Source organism: Macaca nemestrina, chromosome 5, assembly GCF_043159975.1.
Source record: "Macaca nemestrina isolate mMacNem1 chromosome 5, mMacNem.hap1, whole genome shotgun sequence".
NCBI classification, from domain to species: Eukaryota; Metazoa; Chordata; class Mammalia; order Primates; family Cercopithecidae; genus Macaca; species Macaca nemestrina.
In genome coordinates, this window is record NC_092129.1 from 67,058,066 (window position 1) to 67,073,017 (window position 14,952).

General features: G+C 42.9%; 1 protein-coding gene across 1 annotated transcript in view; it reads left to right on the plus strand.

Annotated features, from left to right (window-relative positions):
- The first annotated feature begins 2,225 nt into the window (after window positions 1-2,225).
- LOC105488993 (SAM and SH3 domain containing 1) overlaps window positions 2,226-14,952 on the plus strand; it is a 350,928-nt gene continuing 338,201 nt past the window's right edge. Inside the window, exon 1 of the mRNA XM_071096570.1 lies at window positions 2,226-2,452. The gene's annotated coding sequence lies outside the window, so the exon portion shown is untranslated. The remainder of the gene's footprint in view (window positions 2,453-14,952) is intronic.

Below are 14,952 nucleotides of genomic sequence, written 5' to 3' on the forward strand. Positions count from 1 at the left end.
TACTTGGATTCTAGTCATAGTGATCACTCTTGGAGACTATCTTTGGTTTTACTCTACTATAGGCAAAAAAGAAAGAGTGTGCTCTAAGAAAAATGAAACACATACACACAGCATATTTTTTCCCCAACGTGTCTTCCAGAGATAATGAAAGTAAACATCAGACAGAAAGGAAAATGTAGATTGTAAGCAAAAGCCCTACATAATCTTCATTTATGCCTTGACCACATGTTGAAATTATGAAACATTAGCGCTGAAAAAGGCCTTTGGCAGAGTATATTATGGTAATGTTCCACCCAAGAGCTATGACTTTTCGCAGTAGCCAGGCCAACTGTGTCACCAGGACGTTTCACACAAGCGTGGTAAAGACTGTTGATGCGCCTTTTAAAGGAACTGAGGCTAATTGAAAATGCTGCAAAATCAGGCCAGGCACGGTGGCCCACACCTGTAATTCCAGCACTTTGGGAGGCCGAGGTAGGCAGATTACCTGAGGTCAGGAGTTCAAGACCAGCCTGACTAACAACCTGGGGAAACCCTGTCTCTACTAAAAAAAATTACAAAAACTAGCCGGACATGGTGGCACATGGCTATAATCCCAGCTACTTGGGAGGCTGAGGCAGGAGAATTGCTTGAACCCAGGAGGTAGAAGTTGCAGAGAGCCGAGATCACGCCATTGCACTCCAGCTGGGCAACAGAGCAAGACTCAGTCTCAAATAAATAAATAAATAAATAAATAAATGCTGCAAAACGAATATCATTGCTGTCTACATTAATGAGTTAAAAGTCATTTGGTTTTTTCTCTATTCCAAGAGAGTTGGGGAATAATTAAATATAGAGCTGCTTGAATGGCTTTTAAATCCAAGATGTCTTAATTCCCAAAACCTATGTGACACCCTGGATGAATCTTGAGGTCTACAAAACCTTTCAGAGTTAGTTTGGTCATTATAATCTGTTTGAACCCAAGGGAATGTTAGGATTAATTGAGCTCTAATTACTAGTAGTTGAAGATTTGTGACGAAGGTATAGAATTGTAGTAGATCTTCAAATATTGCTCTAAATAGACATATTTTTTCTGAAGTGGAACACTTTTCATGTTGGTTATTGGGATATGTTGTTCAGTGTATAAAATTTAAAGTTCTGTTATAAAAGAAAACATTGTTGAGTGGAAGAGCTTGTAACAGTCTAACTCTGTTATCCATATCCAAGGGAAATATGGTTACTTGGATTATGAAACTATGGCCCAGCCATCTTCACCCTAGTGGCCTCTTATCAAATTGTGGATATCAGATTTAGGAGCAACTAAAGATGTGCTACCTACCTCAGAAACAATTACATTCATCCACTGATTCATTCAGCAGTTTATTACCTGTCTGCTGTGGACTAGACCCTGTGCTAGGAATAAATACAAAGAGAAGACAGGTTCCTACCGTTTGTGGGTCTCCCAGACTGGCAAAGAAAAGCCTTTTGAAGGGCACTAAAGGAGGTCGGGCACGGTGGCTCACGGCTGTAATCCCAGCACTTTGGGAGGCCAAGGCGGGTGGATCACCTGAGGTCAGGAGTTCAAGACCAGCCTGGCCAACATATGAAACCCCATCTCTACTAATAATACAAAAAATAGCCAGGTGTGGTGGCACGTGCCTATAACCCCAGCTACTCAGGAGGCTGAGACAGGAGAATTGCTGGAACGTGGGAGGTGGAGGTTGCAGTGAGCCAAGATTGCATCACTGTACTCCAGCCTGGGCTATAGAGCAAGATGCTATCTCAAAGGGGGGGAAAAAGCACTAAAGGAAGGTACCAGATATTTATTGGGGCATTTATATAGGTTAGTCCCTATTTCATATCTGAGGCCCAGAAAATTTAAAGTAACGTGCCCAAGTTCACACAGTATGAGAGAGCTAGAAATGATACCCCCATGTGTCTCATCATGCTCTTTCCACTACACCAGTGATACACTGCATGATCCCCACAGCCATGTGCTATGATGTGGGTGGCCTGTGACGGTGCTGCCTGTCGTGACTGCCTCCATGCACTGGAAGCAGCTGTCATATGGCTGCTGGAACCCCCACGTTCCTTCTTTCAGGACACTGTAGACTGGGGAAGAGAAGCCAGGAGTGCTGGCCTCAAGAGGATCTGCTGCGTCATTGTCAAGCCACCTGAAAGCCGCTCTCAGGCATACATGGGTGGGACTGAGGAATGTCCCCTCTCAGCTTCAGGAAAAGAGTGTTCTTCGAGCCAGTGAACCAACCAGCGTCACTGGGAGACACTTCGATAGCTCCCCGAGGATATACTGGGCAGCAGACCGCCCTGGAATAGTGGAGCTGTCGCCAGAAGGGTTGCCCAGGGAATTGGGAGTTTAGGACAGCTGGGAGAAGAGGGAAATCGTCTTCACCCAGAGCATCGACAGGAAAGATGAGCCACCAGATTAAGCAGGACACTGTGCAAAATGAGCATGAAGGTAGGAGAAATATACCCAGGAAGCAGGTACAGCCATGGGGCAGCGCTGATGCCAAGAGATGGGCAATATGGGGACAGGCCAAGGTTGGTGACTCAACAGTGATTAAGAATTGGGACCTTGGGGGCTGAAGAAAGTAGGATTCAACCAACAATTGTTGAGAAAAGACATCTATAATTGCTTCTTCTCAAAGTCCAAGATGCTGTGAAAGTTGAACATTTTTAGTGGCAAAACCAGTCCCGAATTGACATAAGGCTGTCTGTAATCTTCATTCCTCTCTCTTAATGTGACTATTCATACTGTTTTGCTACAGAAATATGCATATATCTGATTATGGATGATGCGGGTGGTATTATATAGTAGTGAAGATAAGAATAGAATTACATGTATGAAACTCCAAAGCTTGAATTTCTAAACACATCTATTCTCAAGGGTTTCTGGCAGGGGACTCTGTGTCATGCACTCACTTCCTCATTATCTCATTTAATCCCCACAAGAATCTTGAGAGGAAGGTATTATTTCCCTCATTTTGTAGATGAAAAAAGTAAGATAGGGAGGCATTTATTTGACCCAGGTCCCACAATCAGTGGAAAGTAACAGAGCGAGGCTTGAACACAGTTTCTGTGCCTGAGCCGTGCATTCCACTGATGGGGACGGTAGAGCAGCAAATAATGGCTTCAGGGGAGGGGACTCAGGGACATCGCTAAGCTTCTCCTGATAAGAACAGGATAGCTTGTGATCCTCCTTTTACATTCTCCTGCCCCTGCCTGTGACGTCTCCCACAGTTGTTTTGGGTTTTATTTAAAAAGAAACAACTGCTGGACTAGAGCCTCCTGTCAGCATGGAGTTCTAGCAATGCTGAGTTAGAGTGAAATCGAATATTTTTTTAAAATCTAGTGTCTTTCAGATACATGAGAAGACCCCTAAGACCATAGTTTTAAAACGTTAAGCAGTCTCCAATTCCATTGCAAACTTGATGAGCATGAAGAACCCTCTCCATGGGATATTGCACAGACACCTCCACCCACGAATCCCAGATTAAAAATCTCTGTTCTCTGCTTTTATGGGATCAGTAAGTTTTCCATGACAAAATTAATAGCAAAAAAAAAATTCAACTGGAAAGAGTCAAGATTATTTCAATTAATATGTCAATGATTCTGTGGAGATGTAATTGCTGTAGAAACCTGGAATATTCCCTAGCCAAAGGGTGTGTGTGCATGTGTGTGTGTGTGTGTGTGTGAGCGTGTGTCTGTGTCTGTGTGTGTGCGTGTGTGTCTGTGTCTGTGTCTGTGTCTGTGTGTGTGTTTAAAGTGTTGAGAAAAGCAGGGGGCAGGGAGGTTCAGGTGAATATTCTCATTTCTCAAGAAAATTACCCATACCGGTATTATTAAATCCTTACAGTTCTTTTGACCTTTCTGCTCTTATAGACAACCAACAGGTCAGTCCTGAAAGCAGGCACTAGATTAGAGGTCGTTTTCAGTTCAGGATCTTGTCATTACCTCTGGTCTGTATGTGCTTGGAGACTTCGGATCTCCTAGGCAGGTTCCTTTTCATCATCTGCAATACTAACTTACAAACCACTGTCAGGGCCCCACTGTAAAAAATCTCCAGCTGGCATCTTAACTGTCTAGTTTATTTTCCCCTTGCTCTTTTGATTTACTAGGGTTCTAAGCCATTATTTTCTAAAACTAAATGTTTCCTAGTCTTTTATATCTCTGCTTGATAGTTATGATAACCTGCTCCCAAGAGTATAAAACTAGAAATGATGAATAGAAGAAGCGTGTTCACCATTAGCCAACACAGAAAACAGCTTATTCTCAGAAATTCAAAAAGTTGATAATGGCAGATTGGGGTTTTTACATGATTACCTTTATGACAGTTCTGTCACTCCACACCAAGTGCAATATATTCAGGATGGCTTTCTTCTGACAGGAGTATCCATCGCTCATGACACTGGACTGAGGTCTAATTCTGATTTGTGCATTTGGTAATTGATAGAAACCAATGGTGCGTGCATGTTGACGTGAAGTTAAAAAACTAGGCATGTTCGTACAGAATGCTTGTATGCCCCTCATTTCGCACCTGTTAATAATATAAGATTAAATGATAAATGCAGTTGAGTGAAAATGGTTAGGTTCTTGAACTCTGTAGTTAATTTAACCTGGATTTGGATATTGAACCACTTTTCTGCTATATAACTATAAGTAAGTTACTCTATATCTCTATACTTCATTCTCTGTCATTAAAATTAGTATTACCCCATAGAGGAGTTTTAAGGATTAATTGAGATAATACAGATAAAGCACTTAGGACAGTGTCTAGTTCAGTATGTGTTTGCTATCATCAATATTACCTCTCAGAATAATAATGATTTCCCAGCTCTATTCTCCCACCAGATTCCTCTCCAGCATTGTTTGGGCCTAAATACAACTGAGCCCCAAAATGTGCCAAGCGGTATATTTGGTATTTCTCCCAGCTGTGATAGATTAGAGAATTCGTGCATGGATGAGGGAGCGGGGAGGCAATTCTCATGTTGCCATAGTGCTTTGCATGACGTGAGATTTCATGCCTTTATTACAAATAGCTTTTTTATATTGTATAGCAGTCTGTAGGGGCTCAATGTGTTTCTGCTGAACTGAGCTGAAACAGAAGACAAAGAAAATGACCGTTCCCCTTGCACCTGCTTGCACTCTGGGGCTATCCCTGCCCTGGCCCTGTAGTCATCACTGGTAGATGGTTGTAGAAGAGCTCTTCCAGAACAAAACATTCTGAGGAGTCTGGCGGGCTCGTTCCTATCACCCCAGTGCCCAGGAGCCCGGAGATGCCTGGTTCCTCTGGAATCATCATGGGAATTCTGCCATGCTGTCACTTGGCCCTGCAGAGAGTTGGACAGAAGACTGTGAGGGGTTCTGCCAGCACCTGGACAGGCTCCCTGTGACAAGGGCCACTCATCTTGCTTTATGTTTTTGTCAGCTTTAAATTGCTTTCGGCCTAAAACCACCTGTCTTATTCTAGTTGAAATTCAATAAGCATCTGGAAAAAAAACAACCCAATTAGGAAACCAGTAGGAAACCCAGTCAATACCTTTCTTAGTTTGGCCAAAGTGTGCATATCCTAGTTTCTTGGGAAACTTATAAAATTTCAAAATCTGTGTCCCACTGAGGCAGTCATTCTAGAAAAGGAAAGGTTGAAGAGACCTAATATGTTTAAATCCTGCTAAATAAGTCTTCCACAGCTTGGCTCAGCAAAAGCTAACGCTCTGGGTTTCTTCTGTTTGGGCTGGGTGCTCTGGAGGGAAAAAGGTTGTCCTCATGAGGACAGATGCAGACATTTTGCCAGACTGCTAATGAGGGAACTTGGAATATTTAAACCTTTAAAAATGAGATTCTCAGTAATAAACAGCCCTGTACGAGGTATCATAGAAAGCAACATCATAATGACTATTTTATTTCTGATGATAAATTGTGGTGTCGTTTCATCGCATCCCCAGACCTCAGGTTCAACTATAAAATCAGTTAGAGTCAACTTGCTGTGCTTGCTGGAACTTTTCCACGGCACTAAAATTTTGCAATGGTGTATAGTGGGCAGAGCTGGCAGAAATATCTACTTTTTTATTTATTTTATTTTATTTATTTATTTATTTATTGCTGAGACAGAGCCTTGCTCTGTCGCCCAGGCTAGAGTGCAGTGGTGCGATCTTGGCTCACTGCAACCTCCACCTCCTGGGTTCAAGTGATTATCCTGCCTCAGCCTCCTGAGTAGCCGGGATTACAGGCACCCATCACACCCAGCTAATTTTTGTATTTTTAGTAGAGACGAGGTTTCACCATGTTGGCCAGGCTTGTCTTGAACTCCTGACCTCAAGTGATCCGCCCGCCTCGGCCTCCCAAAGTGTCCTAACTTCTTTTTATAAAAGAAAACCTTTTCCCTGGCAGAACTATACCTTTTCCCTGGCAGAACTATACCAGCAATACCTTCTAATACGTAACAGTAGACCTTAAGTTTCTAGAATATAGATAACATGAAGAAATTTACAGTATTACTTTTCCACATCTGCTTGTATCACTTTTTAGCTTCAGTTCTTTTTCCTACTACTTTGACTGTCTAAAGACAAATGCTCAGATTTCTTGCTTACTTGGCCTTCTGTACTTCCTTGTGCTTGCGCAAATTGGGTTCTTAATATTTATCTATTCCGGTAACTTTTTATTATGATAAGACTGGCAGGAGGGAGAAAAACCTGAAGCATACTGAATTACTTATAGTGGCAAATGATATTGTTATTCTAATACCATGAATAAAAACAAAAAACAATGGGCTGGAGTCAAGACATGTGGGTTCTAACTCCTGTGCCTCCGGGAAGACCGCTGGCATTTGGGGAAATGTGTGCGAGACAACCACTTAGGTCCGTCCAGCCCTGAATGGTGGGGACAGTGTCCCAGAGTGCAGGGAAAGAGGCTGAGGAGCCAGTGCTGAAGCCAGCCTCTCTCAACAGCACATTTCCTCTCTGACCTCATCTCTTTTTTCTTTTCTTTTCTTTTCTTTTCTTTCTTTTTTTTTTTTTTTTTTGAGACAGAGTCACGCTGTCTCTCCCAGGCTGAATTACAATGGTGCGATCTCGGCTCACTGCAACTTCTACCTCCCGGGTTCAAGCAATTCTCGTGCCTCAGCCTCCTGAGTAGCTGGAATTACAGGTGCTCACCATGCCCGGCTAATTTTTGTGTTTTTAGTAGAGATGGGTTTCACCACGTTGACCAGGCTGGTCTCGAACTCCTGACCTCAAATGATCGTCCTGCATCGGCCTCCCAAAGTGCTGGGATTATAGGCATGAACCACCGTGCCTGGCCTAATGTCTCTCATCTCTGTCAGGAAGATAGTAACAGCATCCCTCCAAGCGCCACTAGAGACTTAGGTTAGGGAGTTAAATGAAATCCTGGGGGCTATAAAGCGCTTACCTCCAGTCCCTGACGCTGAGTCCCTGAGTACACACTGCTTATTATGGACCACATGGTCCCTGAACAGCAACCTAGACAGACTCTGGAGCCAGACTGGCTGTGCCACCTTGGGCAAGTTACTTAACCTCTCTGAGCCTTGTCCTTAACACAGTGATAATAATATGCATAGCATAGGATTATTGTAAGGACTTTAAAAATCTTAATAGGAGTATTGCTTACTGTTTGGCACGTGCTGCATGCCTGCTGAGTGACACTCCATAACCCAGTGGCAGTTATTGAAGCAAAGTGCTTTACCATGTTATCACTTTCCATCCTCACAGTTGCTTATGAGGTACTGTTTTGTCCTTATCCCCATTTTACAGACAGGAAAACTGAGAGCATCATCATCCAGATCACACGGCCAGCATGTGGTGGAGGCAGGGTTCAAATGCAGGTCCTCCTCATCTAAAGCCTGTCAGCCTTACAGTCTGTGCTGGGCCTGTATCCCTCAGGAAACAGCCAGGGCAATCTAAACTGCTGAGATGCTTCCAGCACAGGCCCAGGCACCAATATCTTGAGGAAGGATGTCAAGGATCTAGAACACTCAGGCCAGATGCACTGGCTCTTGCCTATAATCCCAGCACTTTAGGAAGCTAAAGTGGGAGGTGGGAGGGTCGTTTGAGGCCAGGAGCTTGAGACCAGCCTGGGTGACATGGTGAGCTCCCATCTCTAAAAAAAAAAAAAAAAAAAAAAAAAAAATTAGCCAGATGTGGTGGTGTGTGTCTGTAGTCCCAGCTACTGGAGAGGCTGAGGCAGGAGGATCACTTGAGCTCTGGAGTTTGAGGCTGCAGTGTGCTATGATGGCACCACTGCACACCAGCCAGGGTGAAAGAATGAGACTCTGTCTCAAGAAAAAAAAATAAAAGAAAGAAAATGAATCTTGAGCACTTGTAGTTCAAGAAGCTCCCGTTCCCAGGCACCCCAGCACCCTCATTTGCAAACCAGATTCACGGCTGAGTGTAGCAACACTGCCAAGAGGGCACTGCATACACTCTGCTTAAAAGTCAAGCACTTTTGAAAACATCTGCTTGGAATTGGGAGCCACTGATTGAAATGAAAAAAAAAAAAAAAAAAACCTTAGCTGCCAAGCAACCATGGAAAGAGGAAGAGGAGAAAAGAACCAGTGACAAACAGCTAGTTAACACATAGCCACAGATGGTCACACAATAAGAACCCAACCCAAAAACATAACCTAACATATAAAGATGGCAGAGGTTTTTGCCAAAAGTTATTTGACACTTCAGTAAGGGGAATAGAAAACTGTTCTTTTTCTGTTGAATGGCACAAATCTACAGGGCTCATTTTCTTTAGTGGGACCTTCCTCTCATTTGTTGGTTCTAACACAGCACGGCTGCCCCAGTGCAACTAAGCTGGTGGGTATCTGACTTTTGCAGGAAAAAAGCTCCCTGGCCTTTGTCCTCACTGCTCTGGTGGCAGAAGGAGAGCTGGTGCTGGGACCTTGGAGGGAGAGCTTCCTCCTCCCTCCCAGCTCCTCCTCCCTCCCAGCTCCCACATCAGGACAGAAAACTAACTCCTGCTAGCAGTACTTTGGAAGAAGTTCTGCTCTGGACTTTCTAGGTCACGCAGTCAGAGGGATTTAAATCCAGACAGTTCAGAGTCCACACCACCTTGTGAACCCTTCTGCTTCTCTGTGATGATAATTTAACCTTATCTGACCTTGGCTAGTGTGCCTGCCTCAGAAAGAATTTGTTTATCCTTAACAAAAAGGATCTTGCATTTTTATAAACTCTGAAATATCCCTCTTCCAACCCAAAACGAACATAACTTAGAACTCAGAGCTGAAATTGCATGCTCATGCTCAGCCTGAAAGTGGATGGGGGTGCTCAGGTAAGGACAGGGCTTCCTTGGAAAGACCTTAAGGAGGACCACAGGCTCCTGGGAGCCAGGATTGGCCTTGGTTTTAGGAACAGGGTTCAAAACACGCCCACACAGCATCCTCACTTCTCAGAAAGAGAAGAGCCTTCCCAGGAATCAAACAGCCCGGCCACATTTTATCTTGTGAAACTATTTGGCCTAAATTCTCCGTCTCCCTCACCTCCTACATCTAATTGATTCCCTCTTCATTGTAAAAATTCCGTGAGCCCCTTTCTGCTTTCACTTATTTTTACTTCATACCTTGAACTTTGCAGTAACCTTGCCAATCTCCTTGTTTTCTCTCCTATTTTCTCATCCACCCTGCAGAAATGTCTGATTATCCCTTCCCTTATGCAAAAGAATTCAGACCTCCCCATTCCTCCTGTGATCAAAGTTCAAAGTCTTTATCCTCAAATTCTTCTGATGCTATGATGATTCCCACTCAGCAGCGTGCATTATCTCCTCCAAACTTGTTTTTCCCTAGTCCCTCAACACGCCTCATGATTCTCACCTGTTACCTGTCACCTTTATCCTCCCAAACAACACAGATACAGGTGAGATGGGCCCTCACTCTGGCCCCACACTTAAGGGGACCCTCCTCTGGCCTTACTCCTCCTTCTAGGGCAAAAAATTGGCAGAGCTAAGGGAATGTACCCACTCTGAGCCCACATCCTGCTATCTGGTCCATGCTTGGGACGCCTGAGACCCCGGTACAATGGTTCAACGGCAACTTTCATGGCCTGTGCAAATGATGAGGAAATAGACTGAGTTTAAACTTGCAGGCCTGGGTGTTTCCCCGTGTGCATAGGAGGCTCTTTACAGCACAGGTGGAGCCTGAGGGGAGGATTCAGGATGGGAGTGTGGTGTACAAAATGGTGCATGGTATTGAGGAAGCCAAAGGAGTTTCAAGAAGAATGGAATGGTAGACAGTGGCAACCATAGCAAAGGTGAAATAGGACATGCACTGAAACATACATGTGGGTTTGGCAATTTGGAGGTCTCTTCATCTAAGCCTGGGAAAGCACCTCCAATAATTCTTCTCATTTTGAAGTCAAATCTATTTTTCTTAGTCTGTATGTACCACTATAACAAAATACCACAGAATCAGTAATTTATAGAGGATAGAAATTTACTTCTCACAGCTCTGGAGGCTGGAAAATGCAAGATCAAGGCACACACAGGTTGAGTGTCTGGTGAGGGCCCCGTCTCTGCTTCCAGAATGGCACCTTCGACTCTGTATCCTCATATGGCAGAAGGGATAGAACAGCAAAAGGGGGATGAACGCTATGTGCTCACATGGTGGAAGTGCAGAAGAGCAAAGAGGTCTGAACTTGTTCCCTCCAGCCCTCTTGTAAGGCACTAATCCATTCATGAGGGTGGACTTAATCACCCATGACAATCGCTTCCCAAAAGACCCGACCTCTTTTTTTTGTTTTTTGTTTTTTGTTTTTTGTTTTTTTTGAGATGGAGTCTCACTCTGTCGCCCAGGCTGGAATGCAATAGCAGGATCTCAGCTCACTGCAAGCTCCACCTACCGGGTTCACACCATTCTCCTGCCTCAGCCTCTGGAGTAGCTGGGACTACAGGCGCCTGCCACCATGCCCGACTAACTTTTTGTATTTTTAGTAGAAACAGGGTTTCACTGTGTTAGCCAGGATAGTCTCGATCTCCTGACCTCGTGATCCACCTGCCTCAGCCTCCCAGAGTGCTGGGATTACAGGCGTGAGCCACCGTACCGGGCCAAGACCCTACCTCTTAATATCACCACAATGAGAAGTAAGTTGCAACATTAATTCTAGAGGGACATATTCAAACCATAGCAGTACTCTTATTATTACAACTACAACACTACTAGTTGTACTAGTAGTTGTGGTAATAGCAATGATTGGATGGGGAAAACAGGAGTGAGTTACCCTAATGATGTTAGAAGGGATTATTCTAAGGAAAGTCTCTGAAGGTAGAGTTAGCATGAAAGACTTTGATGGACCCTTTACTCATCAGAGCTACAGCAATCCACTCTATGAGCTGATTTTTTAAAAGTGGCCAATACCGACAGATACATGAAAAAATGCTCAGACTGGACATGGTGGCTCATGCCTATAATCCCAGGGCTTTGGAAGGCTGAGGCAGGCAGATTGCTTGAGGCCAGGAGTTTCAGACCAGCCTGGCCAACATGGCGAAACCCCGTCTCTAGTAAAAATACGAAAATTACCAGGCATGGTGGCACATGCCTGTAGTCCCGGCTACTCGGTAGGCTGAGGCATGAGAATCACTTGAACCTAGGAGGCAGAGGTTGCAGTGAGCCTAGGTCGTGCCACTGCACTCCAATCTGGGCAACAGAGCGAGACTGTGTCTCAAAAAATAAAATAAAATAAAATGTAGCCAATAAACCCCATATCTAACAAATGATTTCTGCATAGTTCATAGTTAAAACAAAATCCCTCTTTTTGCCCTCCACTTATGTAAATTTAATTTATTCCCATTTATTAAAGCTACTTGCTGGGACTTGAAAATGCTTTCTAAGTGTTCATTCCACTTTGACATTCACAATCCACTCCATTCAACACGTCTTACTGCAGATTGAATTGCTCACTAAATTTGAAAGAGATCAATAAATAGTAGCAGAAACTACAGGAGGTCATTTATTTATTTATTTATTTTATTAACAGGCCCAATAAATCTGAGCCTATTTTCTTCAAATAAATCAGCTGGAAATAAAAAATTGCTTTTGGGCAATTTACAAGGTTAAACCTCAAAATAAAATTTTACTTTCATTTGTGACTGGTATTAACATGACAAAGCCTCAACAAAGCTTGCTTAGTACTGAATTTATGTCCACCATTTGCACAAATATCTTTTGCATAGCTGTATGCAAGGAAGTGAATAGATCTGAAACCGAACGGAGTGAGACTAAAAACACAGTCAATAGGCAGAAGTCCTCTGTATTTAAAGGGTTTGGGAAACATACGATATTCTGATTTTTACACAACATTTCCCCAGGAACGTTTCATTTTGAAAATGACCTGGATCCCATAGAATTTACAGTGGCCACTTTAAGGCAGGAGGAAGGCGCCTGTAACTTCCAAGGCTGATTTGATTTGAGTTCATCTAGACAAGGGGTGATATTGCTTTGGCTACAGCCCAGAGCATAATTTTCCCTTTGGTGAGCTGCGGTGGTTGTGAACAGTGATTAATTGGCTAATTAGAATTTCAAAGGGCAGTGATAACAGTGGTGAACAGAAGGAAGTGACAGGAGAAGTTCAAGTCCATTAAAACACTTTGCAGTGACTGAGTCTTTCTCCCATTCTGCAAGATTCCTTTCCCTGCGGGTCTGTTAGCCTCTTCTTTACTTCTCACTCTTCCTCGTACTAGCCTTCTTTGTGTTTCTCTTTATCTCCTTTCTTCAACCTCTTCCTTTGCATCTTTTTTCACTACCCGTAAAATAAAACTGAAAAACATTCCTCTCTTGCTTTATAAAGTTTTATTTTCCCTCTTCTTAAATTCAAAAGCAAGGTGAATTTCTTCTCCCCTTCTAACCTATGGTCTGCCTGGTCTCCGTGTGGGGCTCATTGAGTTTGCTTTTCCTCCTTCACATTACGGGGTCACAATATCAAATGTATTCCCATATGCAATGGAATCCCTTAGGCAGCTGAGGAATAGTGTGAATTTTGGGGGGCAGATAAATCAACAATTAGGATTTTTCCCAGACACAATCCATATCTGTATCTTTAATACCATAGCCACATAAAAATATTTCACACATTTTCCTCCTTGCCTTAATTAAAACTACTTAGGCAAGTGGATGAAGCGATACCTGAGGTGGGGAAGGTGCTAGCACAGAGGCTGGAGGTACTCCTCTGCCTGCAGGCTCCTAAGCTGGAAAGGAGATTGGGGCCGCAGTCTCAGGAAGAGACACCAAGGTCGCTCAATGTCCTGTGCACTTCAAACCGCTTCTGCCCCATAGAGTTGCTGAGATTTTGCACCAAGAAGTGAACTACATAAGCCTCTGACTTCCAGAAAGATTTACAACTTGTTTGTCAAGTTAGTACTGAAAACATTACAGTTATGACTACATACATAATACACATAAGGAAATGTTGAATAATTACATAATAATTCCCCACGTAAGGAAATGTTGAATAATTACATGGAATCATTTTGCTACCATTATCTTATAAATTTGATTATTGCAGACAAAGGGTTTTGTGTTTTAGGTTTTTTCCCCACACTTCCCCTTCAATCTCTCTCTCTCTCTCTCTCTCTCTCTCTCTCTCTCTCTCTCTCGCTTTCTCTCTGTCAATCCCTCCAAATCTGTTTACTAAGCAACTCCTAGTAAACAAGGGAATGGAAACTTCTCTTATCATTACATCACAGGGCTGGAGGCTTCTGTTTCTGACTTTGTCTTGGTTACACCTCCCGGGCCTCTTGGTTCCTCCTCTCCTTACTTGTATAATAAGGATAGTAGTACTTCGCATGCAAACTGAGTCTCAGATGAACAGTAACTAAATGTTATTAAATATGATCATCATCCTGAAACATTCTGGGCATGGCCAAGGTGAACAAGGGATGATGCTGAGAACTCCCTTAAAAAAGACTCAAGAATTGGGCAGCAGAGCATGGTGGATAAGAGCCTACACAGAGAACCGAGCTGTCTGGATTTGAATGCCAGTCCTCCTTCTAACTAACTAGGTGGGCCTCCAATCGCAGTTTCCCCAAATGTGAAATATAGGTATATCTGTGACCCCCTCAGAGGCCTGTAATTAGAATTACACGAGTTAATATTTATAAAGTTCTTAGAACAGTGCTTTGAATATCAAAGTGCTGTGTAAATAAAACTTACACATTTCAGATTATGCTGGAATCAAGTCCCCACTTTGTCTGAAAAAACGCAGTCATGATTGTTGTCACTCATAAGCAAGACTGAGTTTAACTAAGAGGCTTCCGCTGATGTGGGTAAGAAGTGACCACATGACAGAGGACACAGCAATCCATTAACTGTTGATCTTTAAACTATGTTGCTTCTCTGCCTCCTAACAATGTTCGCTCATGTGACCCACCCATTTTAAATATGATGTCTCAGATTCTATTATAACTTCACGTAAGTTTATTTTTTTAACTAGGAGGTAGAATATAGGCAATGAGATAAGACAAGGAGTGACTCAGATCAAATTGGGAAATGTTGGCCCTTTTGAATAATTGTCCCTAATATTACATTCAAATAAAAGTGCAATGGAGAAAAAAACAAAAAAACAAAGAGCGACTAATTGCAGAACATATCTCATGACTCAATTTGAAAAAAATAGACTTTACCTACTTTATTCAGTAAAGCATGACCAAACTCAAAGAAATGACAGAAAATGCGAATGTGTAAATTTATCAATTATATCACCAAAAACTTTGGTAGAGCCACAAAACATTCTTGTTGCATTTGAAAAGATCAGCCTCAATAATCTATACTGCTTTGGCTCTTTGGAATTGAGAATATGCATCTCTCTATATATGTATCATCTGAAATATCACTTTAGCAGCACCAAGATTTTACAGAATTTTGTATATAACAGAGAAAAATAAAAAGTCTTACATGCGCCAGGCACAGTGGTTTATGCCTGTAATCCCAACATTTTGGGAGGCCAAGGC